General features: G+C 36.8%; 1 long non-coding RNA gene across 1 annotated transcript; it reads right to left on the reverse strand.

The window, feature by feature from the left end:
* Nucleotides 1-11,027: 11,027 nt before the first annotated feature.
* On the reverse strand, nucleotides 11,028-20,360 carry LOC107002520. The gene is made up of 2 exons (XR_001454523.2): nucleotides 15,922-20,360; nucleotides 11,028-11,613 (listed from the first exon to the last, which is right to left on the reverse strand). It is a non-coding gene; the product is annotated as an uncharacterized LOC107002520 (long non-coding RNA).
* Nucleotides 20,361-20,611: the final 251 nt, after the last annotated feature.

The raw sequence follows: 20,611 nt of genomic DNA on the forward strand, positions 1-20,611 counted from the left end.
ATTGATACCGGCTTGTATGTCATTGTTGTTAGGTATTTGGGGGTGAAGTCATTATGAGGGGAGTGTGATGATTTGTTCTCTCACCTATACACTTAGACATGAACAAGCTAGGGAAAGCAAGTTCTCTCACATAGATGTATTCTAGGTTGACCAAAGAACCTAAAATAAATCAAGGCATGATAGACTAGAATAGCTTGAAGTTTTATAGAATAGTCACTTCTTGTGTGATTGACTTGGTAAGATAAGACTAAGGTGTGATAGCTTGAGATGGTGAATCTCATGGAATCTTGAGTTGAATTACTCATGGAAGCTTGAGATGGTGAATATCATGGAAGCTTGAGTTGAATTCTCATGGTAACTTGAGATGATGAATCACATGACAACTTGGTATGGAGGAATCAAGCTCTCCCATGTTTATCTTGATCTTGTAAGCAAGGATGCTTGATCATGGTAGCTTGCATTAGTAGTAGGCAAGACAACCTAGGATGGAGGATCGATATTCTCCTAGGATTATCTTGAAGCAGCATGACAAAAATTCCTTCATGTTAGCTTGACTTGGTTAGGCCAAAACCATTTCATGGAAGCTTTAGGGGAAAGGCCTATACTCTCCTAATGGTAGCTTGATTTGCATTCAGGTGCATTTCAAGGAATATCTTGAGATAAGTTTCTCATGGTAGCTTAGGGATGAGTATTCATGCTCTCCTATGGTTAGCTAGCATCGTGGTTAGGTTGGTACTTTTGTATCCTTCCTTTGTTAGCTTGGATTGTATGTTACAATGTTTTCCATGGTAGTAGGTATATTATGTTAGTATGGACGTAGTATGGGATGTCATTCATACATGGCACAAGTTTGACTTGAAGCTACCTATGACATAACCCTATATGATGTATTCTTATCTTGGATAGTTGCTAGTTGCCTTCCATGACATGATTGACTTAAGATGATTGTTCCTTGTCAATATGAAGTAGGTTTACTAGTCAGACCTAAAGTTGATGAAAGAGAATAGGGTGACTTCAAGATATGCTTAGTGTGTAAGGTAGAATAGGATGTCTCACATGCATTGCAAAAGTGTGCCTTGGGGTGATCTAGGGGCATAGTGCTCATTGTCATAAAGAACTTAGGTCTTAATTATGAGAGTGGATTATGATCAAGATTGACCAAAGAGAGGTACTTAGCTTGGGTAGTAGTATGGGATGCTACCTTACCCTTGCACAAGTATACTTGGAGGTGACTTGTGAAGTAGTTCATTTGAGTAAAAAGAACAATGGTTTAAGTTTGAACTTACGTATGATTTCTTAATGATTGAGTATGCTAATGATATTCATGTTATTATCTCTTATGATTATGTCGATTGTTGACTATCTTTTCAGATATCTTATGTTTGGTACGATAATTTTCCTACTTGGTACATTTCGTACTGATTGCCTATGTTCTTATCCAATGTAGGGTGTTGAGAAGATTAAGTTTCCTTGAAGGGTAGAGTTTCCAAGGCTTTCAAGTAGTGAAGATTTGTGAGTCATCATAGCATCCGAGGACACCACCCCTATGTTCTTTACTATGTTTAGACTTTTGTGGGTTGCGTCTGAAGACATTTGTACTCATGTTGTCATAGATGGTTTTTGAGACATATGTTAGAAAGGCTTCCATTTTATGAAATGATTTCCGCTTTATGTTTCAAATAAAAAGTTTTAATTTCGTGCTACTCTTTATATATATGCAATTAAAGATGTCTAAGGGCTTGTACAAAATTTCTTAGAGATCAAGTATGTCATCTTAATTCTAGGGGTGCTCCTCGGTCGTGACATTAGAATCATTAGAAGATGCTAATCTACCGTGGAAGGACTTACAAAGGCTAAACTATGAAACCATGGTGCAAAACGCCGATACGAGCGTACTAGTGGCGCGCCACGCCAGCCTCTGTTGACTGAGGCATAGTTCTGGCGCACTCGTGGTGCACCGCGTTAGGAGCCAGTTGACTGAAACCACTTTGTGGCACACTGCAGGCGTGACGCGCCTGGCTTGCCCAGAGTGTCTGACGAATTTTTCAACTCGTTTTCTAATCCTAAAGGACTAAACCTCCATAATTCAATACCCAAAACCTTAAGATCATCAATAGTATCAACACACAATATATCTAACTCAAAAACAACCACGAAAGCTACTAATTAACATCAACGGATATTCAATCAACTCAATAAAAAAAGATTCGACAAGATTATCAAGAATTCATTCAAATCATGTAAACAAATAAAACAAGATTGATGTGTGGATGAATTAATCCAACACGAAAGATCTCACATACCTTAATAGGGATCATCCTCGACGAATTCCACGCGAGGATCTTGGCGTTCTTGATGAATTTTTTTGTCTTTTGTTCTTCTCTTTTCTCTTCTCCATGCCCTAAGCGTAAATAACCTTTGTATTCTGAATCCCAACTTATTTTGACCCCAAATAAACCCTTAAAATGAATTAGGAAATAGATGGCTGAAAGGACAAGTCTGCCCTTACTAAAATCGGAAAGTGGACTTTTCTCACTTTAACAACCCAACTATCGAAAGACATATCTCCCTCATATGATATCAAAATTGTGTCAACGCGGCGCTGTTGGAAAGATCTCCCAAGGTATTTCTAACTATATAAAGAACTTACCCTAACTCATCCTGAGCTAGAAGTTATGGTCGTCTAAAAATGACCAAAAATCACATTTTTAAACTTAGGAAAATTTCTAGATTTTTCATTTTCTTTCCTAAAATGATCAAATTTTAGTTTCTTGACTAATTTCTTGGATATTACAAGTTACGAGATGTTACATATATCCCCCTTGGGAAAATTAGTCCTCGAATGAGTTTCCTTTCACTATGCTATGAATGGTAACATCAAGTTTAACACCCAACAACCCAAAAACAATTAACAATAATTATGCTTACTTATAGTTTTTAAAATACTAAGAAAAGAATTAATACCTTGATCTGCATTCTCTCCAGATTCAAAGAGATATGGATACCTCTTTTTCATATCCTCTTCAGCTTCCCAAGTTGCTTGTTCAACAAATTGGTTCCTCCAAAGAACCTTGATTTACACAACTTCCTTTATTCTCAACTTCCAAACTTGGCGATCTAAAATCTGAACCGGAATCTCTTCATAAGATAAGTTATCCTAAATTCCACCATTTTCAGTTGGTACAATTAATGAAGGATCACCCATTCACTTAACATGGAGATATGAAATACCGGATGAATCGCTGCAAAATCTTGTGGTAGCTCCAACTTATAAGCTACATTGGCAATTCTCTTGGATATTCTATAAGGTCCTATATACCCGGGGACTAAGCTTTCCCTTCTTACCAAACCTCACACCACCTTTAATGGGTTAAACTTTTAAATACACCCAGTCATCCACTTCAAACTCCAATGGCCTTCTCCTCACATATGTGTAGGACTTTTGACGACTCTGTGCTATCTTAGTTTCTCTTAAATCACCTTCCCTTTCTCCATGGCTTGGTAAACTAGATCTGTTCCTATCAACCCTTCTTAACCAACCTCAAACCACTAAATAGGAATTCTACATCTTCTCCCATAAAAAGCTTCATATGGATCCATTTGGAAGCTCGAATGGTAGTTGTTGTTGTAAGCAAACTCAATGGGAGGTAGGTGATTATCCTAATTCCCCTTGAAATCGATCAAACAAGATCTCAACATGTCTTCTAAGGTATGTATAGTACGCTCTACTTGTCCATCCGTCTAAGGATGAAAATCAGTGCTTAAGTTCACCTTTGGACCTAAACATTTCTGGAAAGACTTCCAGAACTGAGCAGTAAATTGGGAGCCTCTATCTGAAATAATGGATACCGGAACTCCATGAAGTCTTACAACTTCTTGAATGTACAACTTTGCATAATCCTCCACCGAATAAGTGGTATTTACCTTCAAGAAGAGGGTTGATTTTGTCATTCGATCGACAATTACCCAAATAAAATTATGCTGCTTGCAAGACCTTGGCAACCCTGTGATGAAGTCCATATTAATCATCTCCCACTTCTAGTTCGGAAATTCTATATTCTTAGCCAACACTCAAGGCCTTTAGTGTTCCACTTTCACTTGCTGGCAGTACAGGCACTTGGCAACAAACTCAGCAATGGCCTTCTCCATACCTTCCCAGCAATATACTTCTCTCAAATCGCGGTACATTTTGGTGGAACCCGGATGAATGGAATATCTGGAGCTATGAGACTCCTCCATGATCCTCTCTTGGATTCCATCCATCCTAGGTACACACAATCCACCTTGATACTTTAGCATACCATCTCCCTCTTGTTCTAAAGCCAATACTCTTTTCTTGTGAACATTCACCTTCAGATCAAGAAAAATGGGTCCTGGTCTTGCTTTTCTTTCACCTATGAACCTAGTGATGATTCAGCCTCATTAGTCACCATTATTCCTCCTTTTCTAGAATCCATAACTCTGACTCTCAAGCGTGCAAGTCTGTGCACATATTTGACTAACTCCCTCTTTTCTTCCTCAACATGGGTGGTACTCCTTGTGGATAACCTGCTAAAAGCATCAAGAACAACATTAGCCTTACCTGGGTGGTAAAGAATACTCATGTCATAATCCTTGAGTAGTTCTAACCACCTTATTTGTCTAAGATTGAGCTCTTTTCGGGTGAACACATATTGCAGGCTCTTGTGATCAGTAAATATATCTACATGATTACCATGGAAGTAGTGACGCCATATCTTCATGGCGAATACTACAACATCCAACTCTAAGTCATGGGTTGGATAATTCTTCTCATGAACCTTCAACTGTATGGAGGCATAAGTTATAACTTTTCCATTCTGCATTAGAACACAGCCCGACCCAAATCTAAAAGCATCACGATACACCACAAAACCTTGAGTACCCTTTAGTAAGGTAAAAAATGGGGCACTAGTCAACTTCGTTTTCAATTCCTGAAATCTTTTCTCACAAGCTTTAGATCATTGAAATTTAACTGTCTTCTAAGTCAACTTAGTCAAGGGAGATGGGATAGACGAAAACCCTCAAAAAACCTTCTATAATATCCAACCAAAGCCAACAAACTTCTAATATTAGTAGGAGACATGGGTCTAGTCCAACTCTGAACTGCTTCTATCTTTTAGGTATCAACCCGAATCTCATCATCAGAAACTATGTGGCCCAAGAATGCTACAGACTTAAGCCAAAACTCATACTTAGAGAACTTGGCATGCAACTGCTAATCTTTCAAAGTCTGAAGGACTATTCTCAAGTGACTAGCATGATCTTCTTCACTTCTTGAATAGATTATTATGTCATCAATGAAGACGATAACAAACATATCTAAATAAGGCTTGAAGACTCTGTTCATAAGATCCATAAACGTTTTTGGTGCATTGATCAACCCAAAAGACATGACCAAAAACTCATAATGCCCAAATTTGGTTTTAAAAGTTGTCTTCAAAATGTGACATTTCTAACTTTCAACTGATGGTAGCCAGATCAGAGATCAATTTTTGAAAAAACAGGTGGAACCTTGAAGTTGATCAAAAAGATCCTATCCTTTGGAAAGGATACTTATTCTTGATGCTGAACTTATTAAATTAGTGGTAGTCTATACAAATCTTAAGATACCATCTTTCTTTCTTACAAAAAAGACCGGAGCGCCCCAAGGTGAGACACTTGGTCGAATAAAGCCTTATCCAACAGATCTTTCGATTGTTTTTTCACCTCTTTTAACTCTCCTTGTGCAATTCTATATGGCGAAATAGACATAGGATGAGTATATGGAATAATATCTGTGTCAAAGTTTATTTCTCTCTTATGAGGGACTCTGGGTAGATCATCAGGAAAGACTTCTTGAAGCTCTTTTACTATGGCAACTGACTAAAGGAAAAGTACCTCAACACTTGATTATTAACTCAAGCTAAGTGATAGATACAATCCTTTGAAACTAACTTTGTCTCCTTAAGGTATGAAATGAAGTGACCCTTAGGCACTGCTGAACTACTACTCCACTCTATAACTCGCTCATTAGGAAATTGAAACTTGACAAATCAAGTTCTACAGTCTACTGACGAATAACAGGCATAAAGTTGATCTATACCTAGAATGACATCAAAATCTACCATGTCTAACTCAACTAGGTTAGCCATGGTGTTCTTGTGATTGATATAAATAGAGCAATCAAGATAGACTCTTTCCGCTAGAATAGACTCTTTAACAAGTGTAGAAATGCAGAAAGGTTCAAAAAGTTTCTCCGGAAGAATCTCAAACTGATTTCAAACATGAGGAGTTACAAAAGATAAACTTGCCCCTGAGTCTAACAAAGCATAAAAATCAAAAGTAAAGACTTTGATCATACCCGTGACAGAATCTGGCAAGTTCTCTTGCTCTTGGCGGCTAGTGATTGCATAGAGGTGGTTTGCCCCTCCACAAACACTAGAAATGTCTCCTCTAGGTGCAGCCCTGTCTGGTGGAGTAACTGATGAAGATTGGCCTTTGTTTCCCGGATTTCCACCACCTGTATTATTCTTAGGACAATATTTCAAAAAGTGACCCTTTTGACCGCACGTGAAATAACACGACTATACATCACGACACTTACCGGCATGGTTTATACCACACCATCCACATGTAGGAGCCCAATTATCTTCTTGTGCCACACTACCTTGGAACTGTGCTGGTCTACCCTTGAAGTTCTGCAAATTTTGGTCATTATACTTACCTCTGTTTCTGGGCACAGGTGCACTAGCAGATGATGGTGCACGCTCTTTTTGTTTCAGAACCTGTGGCCGATTTGAACCACCCTTCTACTGTCCAGACTCATTCCCGCTCTTGGATTTCTTGTTCTTGTACTCCTCTTGGTCCCCTAACTTCTCCTCTTTAACTTGCTGCACATAAACCATCAACCTGGATATATCCATGTCGCCTATCAGCATTGCAGCTCTGCTCTCTTTGCTTGAAGCACGACCCAAGCCACTGACAAACAAGCTCATTCTGCTCCTGATGTCCTTAACCATCTAAGGAGCATAGCGAGACGGCTGGGTGAACTTCAATCTGTACTCGTGCACACTCAAAGAGTCCTGTTTCAGAGTAAGGAATTCTAACACCTTTGCCTCTTTCAGTTCTGAGGGAAAGAAACACCCCCAAGAAAGTCTCTTCGAAACAAGCCCAACTCGTATGTGGTTCATCCTCATCTCTGCCCTGCTTCCACTGGTCGAACCAAGTCCTAACCACATTCTTTAGTTGGCATAAAGCTAGTTCGACTCTCTCAACATCAATGCCATGCATCACATTGAAACATTCTTCAACTCTTCAACAAAGTTTTTTGGATCCTCAATAGTGCTCGAGTCAGAAAAACTTGGGGGATTTATCCTCAAGAATTCCCGAATCCTCAAGTATCATCCTCTTCTTGTCGAGCTCCCCTTAGTTGACCAACCTGGTTAGTAACAGCCTGACTCAGCATCTTAATAGTCTAACAAAACTCAGTGCTGGTAACTTCCCCTTGAGGTTGCACTTCCAGTGCATTGGGTAACTCTTGTTCCTAAGGTTCAACATTTATCCTAGTTAGCAGACCTCATGCTGCTCTTCGTGGAGGCATAGTTATCTGAAACACGTGCATGCACGAATTAGAGAGAGACTTTTAGAGATAAACCTAACACACGAAAAGGGAATATGAAAGAAGTGAGAAGTTCCTAAATATTGTAGCCTCCTAATAATAGATGTGGCGCGCTTCACACTGATGACTAAGACTCTACAAACACGGCTTCATAGACTCCCTAAGACTCTTGAACTCTTTGCTCTAATTACCAAGTTTGTCACGGCTTGAGCCTACATCCTATATGTGGCTGACACCCAATGACCATTGCTGGCTTTTAGCAAACCATTGGCCTGACTTACGTAACTCAGCGGAAACTTAACTCAATAATAAACAAGAAACGTTCTCACAAGGATAATTTTAAAAAAATGTCTTGGCCAAAATGGCATTTAAGTCTCAAAATAAAATACCTGAAATGCGAGAATATAGAGACTCAAAACTGATTATCTGATTGACTATGCGTCTATGAAACCTCTAAAATACTAAGATGAATGTTGGGAAAAATCCCACAACATTCTGTAAATGAAAAGACTCGAAAGCAATAAAAGAGTCATCTAGAATGCAAGGGACTCTAAGTGCTCAAACTGGACCAATGAGGCGCTGGATGCTGCTCCTGGTTACCTGCGTCTGCATCATAAGCGAAGGCCAATTCACATCAGTACATTAAATGTACAAGTATGTGAGTTGGAATGATAAACAATAAGTTAAGCTTGATAAGAATAAGGAAGAACTTACCTTGGCTCTCTTCAACTCATGAACTACTGAACTTTAAAAAAAAAGCAATTAAAACACATGCGATATATATAAAGCTTTGTAAACAGTAAAACAACTTAGTTCGTTAAAAATGCAATAACAAACTCAAATTTACTTATATATGAAAGAAATATCGTTTCTGTGAGAGATTCTCTAACCGACAACCATCATTATGAGCCTAAGCGATGGTACGTCTTACCACACTTTGCAAGAAACTCGTCCTATATCTTGTCGTCAATATAAAACCTTAACTACTAACTTGATCCACTAGTCTACGTTAAAATCATTGAAGAATCATCTAAAAAGTATGACGCTTCTTCTTTCCATGTTGGCTACATGGTTTATGGGACTTGAGTTAATATGAAAATGTATCCCCATATCAGTGCTCAATACTACTCCCAAAATACTTAGCTCATATGTTTCTAAAGTAACTTCTTCTCTAGTTTGAGATAATTTCTCAAACTTAGCTTTAAAAGCTTTCTTGGAAATCATAGTTTCTTTCTTACTAAAACTAGCCAAAGGCTCTGTTGGAAGTCTAGCTTCCTTTCTTGCTCAAGATGTGAAAATGTTTGTAACTCTTAGGGAATACTTAGTTTCCTTATAACTTTTGAGAAATGAACTCAACTCTTTACTCTTTCCTTAACTTGCAACTTAACTCTTAAGGAATATTTAGTTCCCTTATAACTTTTGAGAATTGAACTCAACTCTTTACTCTTTGCTTAATTTGTAACTTGAGACTTAAAACAAAGTTAACATGTTTGTTTAAGACTCTTGAAACTTCTTAAAACTTGCTTTGACTTACTTCTTAACTTTTACACTTGACTCTTAACTTATTTGACTTTGATCTTAACTTTCCTTGAATAGGATTATGGATTCAAGTTTCATGATATCATATTTATGAATGATTTTATGATGTTTAGATTTACCTCAGAGTGTTGTAATCGACTAGGAAACAAGGGTACATCACTTAGGAACTAGTACGGAAAGATGGGGAATGAATAGGGTGTCTAGGCGTCCTTGACGCTATGAGAGGCGGGGGCGCCAGGCCCCAAACTTCATAGGCCAAGTTGGGGTGCTCTGGCTGGCGCGCCACCCCAAGGCCTGACGGACAAAGACTATCTTGTGTGGCTATCGGAGGCGTGGCGCCCAGGGCCCTACGGAAAAGCATTTTGACTTTTCTTCTCTGTTTTACATATCTAAAACCCTCTAAACGTCCATGGTTCTTTCTCCAAACACTTAGGATCACTAATACCTTCAATACCCAATAGATTCTACTCGGAAAAAAAACCCGGAAACATGAATCAAATCAACACTAGACATGCAACATCTCAAACAACAAGAATTCAACAATCATTCTTCAAGAACTTCAATTTTCATCATTCAATCTACTCAAAATCATTGAATTAAATAAGTTGTTGTGTGGGTGAACTAACCCAAGATGAAAATATCTCACATTCCTTAGTAGGGATCACCCCTGACGAATTACACTCGAAGATCTTGGCGTTCTTGATGAATTCTTGATCATTCTCCCTTTTCTTTTTTCTCTTTTCTCTTCTTCAAGCCCTAAGCGTAAAATAACTTTTCTAATCTGAACTACAACTTATTTTTACCCCAAATAAGTCCCTAAAACGAAATATGAAATTAATGGGTGAAAGACTAGTTTGCCCTTACTTAAATGCATATTGGACTTTCTTTACGTCAACAGCCCAACTTTCGGAAGGCATATCTCACTCATGCCATATCAAAATTGTGCAAACTTGGCACCGTTGGGTTTTCCAACCATAACAAGAACTACCTCTAACTCATCCTGAGCTGGAAGTTATAGCCCTTTGAAATTGACCAAAACTCACTTCTTAAACTTAAGGAAATTTTCCAGATTTTCTTATCCTTTCAAAAAATGACAAATTTTAGTTTATTAGCTTATTCTTGTCTATTACGAGTTAAGAGATGTTACATCAACTATAACTAAGTTGAACAAAATTCAACTTAACTGAAAATTCCGAAACAACACCATTCCCAGTAGCGATGCCATTTTGATTGCACGTATCAGGACACTTTATCCAATATTAAGTGTCAACGATCATTAGTCAGTAATATAACCCAACTAAGTTAGTTGAGTTGAATCCCATAGAGAGTGGTACGTGTTTGAGAATCAATAGATAAGTGCAAATATGTTCAAGTCAACGATAGGAATATACATTTACGAATAAAAATATGATTCAAATTAAGGGTGACACAGGTGTCAAATAACAATATCAACTACATAAGCAAATAATACAAAAGTAACAATATTGAGACGGGTTATTGGGATATGATTCAATTATGGATTAATTTAGACAAATGGATAATTGCAACAAATAGTTTAAATAAGTGAATAAGCTAGACTTTAATGGGTATAAACTTTCTGTCGAACAATTTACCCCAAATCAAGTTGGGTTTTCTTCGAACACCAACAAGCAATCAATTAAGAACAACCTACACTTTAGTCCATTCACTCTCTTAAGCTGAATGTATGGAAAAGGGTTTAGAATTCACTCTCTCGAGCTAAAATCATGACAACCAAATACCCACATACCATCAATTCAATAATCATGGTTTTAAAACCTCTCTCCCGAGCAAGCTAAAAGCATGAAATTATGACTGCTTTTGCAACTACAATCCTTAAAAGCGATAGAAATTGTTACCAAATTGCGTTTTCTCATCAACTGGGTAAGATTAATTTCGTCTTTACAAAGATCCAAATTAAAGATTCTCAAAGACCCACTTCGAATTTCTCAAAAATAGAAAACTTCAAATCTTCAAAGCTAAGAAAAATATTGTCTCAATACTCTCAGTTCTAAACTATGAAACTATGAAAACTGATTGATAAGAAACTAGATTCAAAATATATATTTAAAAATGTATTTATAGTCGCCACAAAACTGCTGCGAAGGACCATTCGGTGCAGTAAGTGAGGATTGCCGATCCACTTGGTGATCCGCCTTTGGTCAACAATTCCATCGCGTTTTTGCTATGGCCTTTAGCATCCTCAAGTTATGTAACCTTTTTACGATCCAACACTGCATTGCGAAACCGTACAGCAACACACCAACTTGATTTTCTCTTTCAGGGTTAGGCACACTAGAACTTTAGGCAAGATCATGTTCATTCGGCAAGTCGCCCAATGGTTTAGGCGATCAACAAACCTTCTTTTCTTCGTTCTTACAGTTGCCTCATTCCTTTTTGCTCATTAGTGTCCATTCTTTGCTCCTCTATCCAAATACCTAAAAATCAAAGATTTACATTAGTTATTCGCACAAAATAATCATTTAAGTACACTAAATCTATTAAAATAAAGTCCTAAATAAGTCCAAATCGTGGAATCACGAGTAACTTTTTTGAAATACCTTTGAACTCATTAACTCATTTTGAAATGAAAAGTTCTCTTTTGTAAAAGGTGATACCTTTGGGAATACTTAGTTCTCTTATAATCTTAATCAATTCATATTTGAAAACTCTTTTCCAAAACTCATCTTTTTCTCTCCTTATAAATCAATTGATAGACAAAACATTTATTTTGAAAAGATTCTCAAATTTAACTCAAAAATAGGGTTTATAAAGAAATATAGACATGAAAAAATAACATAACGGATATCAATACAATGATATATAACTAAATAATTAGGAATTATGAACTCATAATTCAACAATATAATTTGTCTCAAGAATAGTAAAATCCTAAATTACTCTTTTACTGAATTGAGACATATGTAGAGCGTGAGAATGAACTAGTCCAACATTATGATAGACTTAAATACCTAATTATGAAGCTATTAGAATGAAAACTTTTAGTGGAGACTATATTTATCTTGAACTTGAGGAAGAACATTCGATTTCTTGTACAAAATCTTTGAGCTTAGAATCTTGAGGCTTGATTTTGAGATAAAAAAAAATCTTTTATGAAGTTCTTAGAGTGGAATAACTTCAAAACACCTTGTATGGGAAGTTTCTCTATGTATCTTGAATTTTTTACTTGAATATTTTAGGGTTATTGATGGAGCAGAGAAACCTTAGGTGAGTTTTAAGAGGATTTCTAAATACTTGAATGTTTAAATTGATGGTTTTGAGAGGAAAATTGTTAGTTCAATTTTATACTCAGTTAAAACACTCAAAAAACATAGAATAAGGTCAGAACGCTTGGGAAATGACCAAAATAACCTAGGAACACATGTAGGAAGTTGCTTGCAGTAGGTCCCTTAGTAGAATATCGACTTCCTGATAAGGGCTTCACCAAAATGGGCATAACTTTTTACTCTGGACTCTAAATCAGGCAAACTTAATGTAGGTAGAAAGAGGACGCATTCTTTTAATTCTATAAATCATGGGCCACCTGATTTATTATATGCTGAGAGATATAATCATTTAAAATTGACATAAGTATAATCTTATCTCAAAAGTTAATTGGTAAGGAGATTTTTAACTCAACATTGTGCTAGGTGTTTCTTGTGACCTTAATTAGGTGTATAAACATAGGGGTTAGCTTAGAAAGAGTTGGAAAAGACTAAATTAACCTTTCTTAAAACTAACACAAGTCATCTATGGAAGGTCATTTACACTCCGCACAAAAGCCTACAGACAGTAAACCCTCTGGTAGAAAATATATTGGGCTTCTAAATCTCTAAATTAGGGATCTACGGGTCCTTTATATGGACTTTATGAAGTTTGATGGACCATCCTTCTCAATCATATGAAGCTTACTGGGGTTGTTTCAAGACGTGGGTTCTGCGAGGCCCTTCTAGGAACCATAGATGTTTGTATGAGCCGTAGTTTGGTCTTTGAAACTTAGAAGTGAGAACACTTTTTCAGAGCATGGTTCTACAAACCCACCTATGGTTTGTTGATACTTCAGTGAGCAAAAGATTTCTTTCATCGCACCAGTCTGAACGAATTCTTTTCTAGGTCTAGTTTGAGTTTGAATTTTTGGGGTGTTACATCTATAATATCATCCCTAATGTGAATTTTTAATAATATAACTCAAGAATTTGTTACACGAGATTGTATTTACTTTGTAGAGTGCTTTGGTGAAGGGTAGAGAGTTTCTGGATGTAGTGTTTGTGGCAAATGAAATGGTTGATTTAGGGAGAAAGAAAGGAGTGTCACTACAATTCTTTTTCCATATCCCTCTATCCTCCCGATGAGATGTGAATATACCAGCCAAGCTATCTAATTCTCTAAGACCTGTCCAAGGGATCCAGATCAATATGCCTCAAAGTGAGAACTAGCTAACATGGAAAAAGATTCCCAAATAACAGCAGTCTCTATGTGAATCTCTTCCCCACCGGCCAACCCGAATCGGGGAACTTTTCCAATACAAATTCTTTCCACTTCTGTATCTCGTATTAAAAGAAGAAAAGAAGAGCTTGATCTGCTCGAAGAGTTTCCCTCGTCAGTAAGCGACGGCCGACAAGGCCCCTTTCCTTAGAGTCAAGTGGTTGAACGACCATTTCCGGAAACTCAAAACTATCTACTAGGAAAAAAAAGTCCATCATTCGAACATCAAGCTTGTGGAAAAGTTGATTCCCTTTCTGTCCTTTTACGCTGGGAGATGGAACTAAACAGGCTTAGGTCCCTTTCCACTTTCAAGAGGACTAGAGGGAATGGAACTACTGAGACAGCAACTCAAACTAAATGTGCAAACTTGATTTTAAAAAGGCCTATGATCATGCGAATTGAAAAGTCATAGATTCTATTATGATTCAAATGGAATTTGGGGAGACGAAGTGGAAATAAATCTATTTTTGAATTGCCTTTCTGAAATTTTCTTATGTTGGTGAATATTGACCTATGTGGATTTCTTTGGATCTCAAAGGGTTTATTTTAGTTATGACAGCATTAAATAGGATGATGAATAGAGATGTTTTTGGGTGTTACTTAATGCGTTTTAGTGTTTCATTTAGAGGTTTAGGGACAAGACAAAATAATCCAACTAGGTCTCAGCTGGATCACAGAAAATCGAGGCATCATCGGCAAATAACAAATGAGACACTATGACTATTCCTAGATCTAACCGCAATACTGAAACACACCAAGTAACCCCCTAAAACAGTTTCATCCATCATCCTATTTTACACTTTCATAACTAAAATAAACAACACCACTGATAAGGGATTCCAATATCTTAAACCACTCGAACTTCCAAAAAAAACACGGGTCACTAATCACCAACATAAAAATCTTCACGAAAGAGATGCCAAAATAAATTCATTTGGTCCTCTTGTCCCCAAATCCAGTTTGAAGCATAATAGAATCTAGGACTTTACAATTAGCATGACCATAAACCTTTTCAATATCAAATTCGCAAAAACATATCTGACATTCGTTGCTTTCTCCCTAAGTCCACTACTTCATTTTCTACCAGCACTACATCTAGCATCGGTCCAACCTCCACAAAAACATTTTACAAAGTAGAGACAGACTCTTCTAACAATTTCCGGAGTTTAATAGAAAGCAGCTTAGATATGATATTATAGATATTTCCCACTAGATGAATAGGTGTATATTCCTTCATACTTCTAGCTCTATCCTTTTTCAGGATAATGAAGGTTGACATTCCTATTTTATTTAAATAAGGCACAACGTCACGGTGACTGAAAATATAATAATCAATTAATTCAATAAAATAAGAAAGAGTTCAAAGAAAAAGAACCCTAAACTCTAAACCCGGTCAATTTAGAAGTCACCACTTTACTCTAGGATAATTAAGAAACTAATCAAGTAATTAAAACAATATCTATAAAATCAATAGATTCTAGATAAGAGTTCAAGTGATCTCAAAGGAAAGACATTAAGCACCCTTCAAAATCCACAAATGTAGCTCCTGGCTGAACTCATTTTTTCAAATTGAGGAGAAGATAAATAATGTACAAATATAACAAATATGTAATATACACAAATAATAAAGTAATATAATAATATAAGAAATGAACAAATGTTTATCTACCGTTATTAATATACATAATAATGAATCAAAAAGTATTATTCAAACTTCTTTCGAATAGCTTCCTTGGAAACCAACTTTGGGTATCCAAAAATACCTTAGTAGAAGTGTCAGTAATTGACTAATATGAATCAAAATAAATGAAAAAAAATAACTTAAAATAATACCCGTCTTATATACATGGGAGGTCTTGGGAATCGGCGATAATTTCTTCGTCGGTCAAATTTAACATAAAAAGTAAATGAACTTAAACTAAACTTTCCCTCTTTTAAAATGGAAAGGCCTCGAAAATCGATAGAGAGATAATTTCATTGGCCAAATTTAACCATCTTTATTTTAATATAAATTACAAGCAATTAAAACAAAAGGACGGCAAAAACATCGAACATAGCAGAAAACAAATCTTTTAACTAGGGTAAAAAACACAACAAAAAATCAACTAACATATTAACACAATTCAACATAACCATGAACGAGTAAATAAAAAAATGCTTAAAATAACTATGGATAAAACTTAATTGGATAAAAAATCAAAAGTCAAAATAAAAACAAAAATAGAGTAACAACAACCTATTAAACATAAATTGATTTGTACCAACAAAAAAAAGGAGAAGACAATTGTCTTATGTCGGAGTCACGAAGGATTTATCTTTGCGATGACTGGTTGTTATACACTGAAGTTAGAGTTACCACGGCACTTTGATTTTTGTTTAACAAAGTTAGAGCCATGCGGAGATGGAGTTCAGAGCTTTGAGCTCATTGTTTGATGGAGCTTTGATCTGCAAAACATAGACAAAATATCAAAAAGGGTTAAAGGGAAAGAACTTGGGATCGTCTGGTCCTGAAGCTTCGTGGAGATGGCATTGATCGTTGTTGTTGGTTATTGTTTTGTAACTGGAATGATTGGGGTTTTGGTTTGTATTTTTCGGAGAAGAAGAGTTTGAAGGGAGTGAGGTGTACTGGAGGAAATATGGTGGTTTGGTGGAGGAAAAATTGGAAATGAGGGAGGAAAGTTTTTATTAGGGATTCGTCCATTTAAGAAAATTGTAACTATCCACCATCATCTTTATCTTTTGAACATGTAAGGACTTAAATAATAAGAAACCCACTTTTGTAAAATATCATGGGCTAAATATTGTGTGCTCAAAATCTTTGGTTTGTAATGGTCCTGACCAAGTTGCTCGACATAGGCACGGTGGCGGCAAAGGGTTGGCATGAATGATTTTGTCAAGGGCCAAAGTGCGAGTGGAATCAATCATGTGTTGTTTGAGTAAAGTGTTAACATGTCCTAATTGTACCAAATAATGTTTTAAAGGCAGTGTCATGATATGAAATGGACGTTGGCTAGGCAACACGCCCTGACATGTCATGGACGATGACCGACATCAATTGTGGATAGGTTTGGCATGAGAAAAACACATGGTCTGGTCAAGTGCGGGAAAATAGAGCTGAAATTAATTCAAGCATATTCAAATATGGATGAAACGCAGCAAGACAGTGAACGGCACGAGTAAATAAAAATTTAGCATGTCCAAGGCAAACGTAGGCAAGGTCGCGGCAAAGTGTTGGTGGTGCGCAGGCATGGAAAATGGGAGGATGGATTTGGGTGGAATTTGATAAATAATGACTATACAATGTTTATAAATTATATTGGAGCCAAAATTTTGGAGGAAAATGTCAGCAAAAGGCCGAAATCCAATTAGCAAAGTCACATTCCAAGCACATGCGGCAATTATATTTTTGTAACCGCTTGAATTGAAAATTTCAAATTCCTTATTATTTGGGGGCGTCAACTGAAGTCTAATTTAGTGGTATAAGGGCTTGACAAGTTTTAGACATGTGTAACAACACTATGCAATGTAAAACACACAGTTGCCACATGTTCTATAAATGGATAGCCTTGTGTGTTGAACGAATTTATAGAGGATAGACTTGTTATCCTAAGTGTTAAAGAGGGAGGATTAATTACGGAATTTCAATAAGATAAGTAAACAAAATGTGAGGGTTTTAAAAGGTGTCAAAGAAAATAATCAACTTGTGATTGTGCCTTAAGTCGAAGTCGAATTCGAAGTTGGGATAGACTTGCTACCCTAACGAGTGAGTCATTTGTATTTGTTTTGATTATTAATATAAAGATTGGGTTTGCCCATATGTTTATATGTTCATTTCATTGTTGAAAGACTGAAAAGTAATCTAAGGCAGAAAAAGAAAAATGTCTTTATAACTTTAGGCAGACTAGGCTGCGAAAGGAATGAGTTAAGTGGGACTTGATAGCCTCACATTGGGATAACCTCTTGAATGAAATTATGGTGAAGTAATCTGCCCGTGTGACAATCTGGTATCAGATCATTGCTTAGATTACTCAATGGCTGGTGGAAATGCTGAACTACGGGAGAGGTGACATGATTGGAAGCGCTAATTGGTGGGACAAACAATGTGTTGGACTTGGTTGATCTGATCACTCAAATTCAAAGTATTAATGCAAAGTTAACCTTGACCAAGGAGGCCTTGAACGAAAAAGTTTTGTTGTTGGAGGCAAAATATGCAGTCAAATAAGAAATTGCCTAACAAGAGATGAAACTCGTTCGCAAAGAAAAGGAAGACTTGCGTGGTGAAGTTCTTCTTCTATGTCGGGCACTACAAGGGAAAATTAACCTCATAAGGATGAAGGTTCAAGAACCTAAGGCTTATAATGGTGTAAGGAGTTCTAAGGAATTGGAGAACTTTCTTTGGGATGTCAAAAACTACTTTCAAGGCAGCAAAGGTTCTGGATGGTGAAAAGGAGTCAGGCACAACAATGTACTTAACTGATGATGCCAAGGTTTGGTGGAGAACAGGGGTGGGTGAATTGGAAGGTTCGAATCTACCACAAATTGAAACGTGGGAAATGTTGAAGAAAAAATTGAAAACTCAATTTCTTCGAAGTAATTCGTCTTGGTTGGCAAGGGACAGGTTGCAGTGATTGAAACAAAGCAGCACCGTGAGGGCTTATATCAAGGATTTTTCATCCTTGAGTTGAACATAGGCAACATGGTTGAGGAAGACAAGTTGCACTATTTCATAAGCGGGTTGAAAAGATAGACACAAAGAGAATTAAGAAGTAAAAATTTTCAAACTCTTAATTCTGTCATAGTGGAAGTAAATAAGTTGGCTAAATTCGATGAGGGTGACGATCCAAGGGATGCTTCACACTTCAAACAGAAGGATAAGGGGAAGGAGTGGAAGAAAAAACCAGAAGGGTCAATCTGTTGAAAAGGAAGAGAAATGTGGGAAAACTAGACAAGGGGGGTCTTCCTTTCCAAAATAGAAGGGAAAGTTGGCGGGATGCTTTACTTGTGGGGGTCTACATTTAAAAATAAGGGACTGTAAGGTGCAAGTGAAAGTGAATACTATGCTTGCTGCCGAATTGGAAATAGAAAAGAAAAAATGAGGCAGCAACGTCAAATGTAAACACTTTGGCGTAAGTTGAAGATGATGGGCAAGATATGATTCTTGTCCGGAACCCAAATAGGGTGAGATGAGAGAAATCCTTGACGAGTAAGTGGAGTTCCCTTGGGTGGGGGAAAGCTTGTAAGGGTCCTGACCAAGTTACTTGACATAGGCACAATGGCGACAAAGGGTTGGCATGAATGACTTTGTTAAGGGACAAAGTGTGGGTGGAATCAATCATACGTTGTTTGAGAAAAGTGTTAACATGGACTAATTGTACGAAATAATGCTGGAAAGGCAGTGTCATGACATTACATAGACGATGGCAAGGCAACAGGCCGTTACATGTCATGGGCGCTGACCGGCATCATTTGTGGTAGGTTTGGCATAAGAAAAACACATGGTCTAGTCAAGTACAGGAATATCGAGCCGAGCTAAATTAAAGCATAGTCAAATATGGATGAAACGCAGCAAGAAAATAGTGAATGGCACGAGTGAATAAAAAGCTAGCATGTCCAAGGCAAACGCAGGCAAGGCAGCAGCAAGGCGTTGGTAGTGCGCAAGCATGGAAAATGGGCAGATGGATTCAGGTGGACTTTGATAAAATAATGACTATAAAAAGTTTATACATTGTATTAGAGTCACAATTATGGAGGAAAATGGCAGCAAAGGGCCATTCAATTAGCAAAGTCACATGCCAAGCACATGCGGCGGTTACCTTTTTGTAACCGCTTGTGTCTAGATTCATTGTACTTGGATATGCTTTTTGAATTCAAAATATGTAGTGTCTTATCAATTGGGGGTGTCAACTGTAGTTTAATTTAGTAGGTTAAGGGCTTGACAAGTGTTAGACATGTGTCGCAACACTATGCAATGTAAACCACAAGGTTGCCACATGATCTATAAATGGACAGCCTTGTATGTTGGACTAATTTAGAGAGGATAGGCTTGTTATCCTAAGAGTGAAAGAGGAAGGATTAAGTCAGGAATTTCACTAATACACTTAGAAAAAAACGAGAGGGTTTTAAAAGGTGTCAAAGACAACAATCGACTTGTGATTGTGTCTTACGTCGAAGTAGAGATAAACTTGTTATCCTGACGAGTGAGTCCTTTGTATTTGTTTTGATTATTAATAAAAAGGTTGGGTTTGACCGTATGATTCTGTGTTCATTTCAGTGTTGAATACATACTGCAAAATAATCTAAAGCAGAAAAAAAATGTCCTTAAAACTTTAGGCAGACTAGGCTGCGAAAGGATTGCGTTAAATGTGACTTGACTGCCTCACATTGGGCTAACCTCTTGCACGAAATTAAGATGAAGTAATCTTCCGTGTGATAGTTAATCATATCATATCATATTAATACTAAAAGTGGAAAGCTCTGGGTTACAATTTTATCCTTGCATTAAATAAAGGGAAAATGATAGAAATCTCACATTTAAGTTTTCTTATTACCATTATCCCCTATTAGGTTTACAAATTTCCAAAATCCCTCATTTTCATGCATCAGATTAATGTTTGAATGCATCAAATTAATATATCTCGCGCATCAGATTAATGGATCTTGCACATCAGATTAGTGTATCATGTATAAAATGTACATAAGATTAGTGCATCATGTATAAAATGTAATGTATCTTACTTAATGATAAATGTATCTCGCGCAACAGATTAATGTATCAGTGCTTATATTATTGTATCATTTTGAGGGATTTCTGTAATTATAAACTTATAAGTCACAAATGGTAAAATTTTATCAAGTACGTGATTTCTGTCCTTTGCCCTTAAATAAAAATGTAAATAGATTATCTATTCAAATATTAAACATTAGACAATAACATTGAACCACAACTATTGA

The sequence above is a fragment of the Solanum pennellii genome, chromosome 10 (assembly GCF_001406875.1).
Source record: "Solanum pennellii chromosome 10, SPENNV200".
NCBI lineage: Eukaryota > Viridiplantae > Streptophyta > Magnoliopsida > Solanales > Solanaceae > Solanum > Solanum pennellii.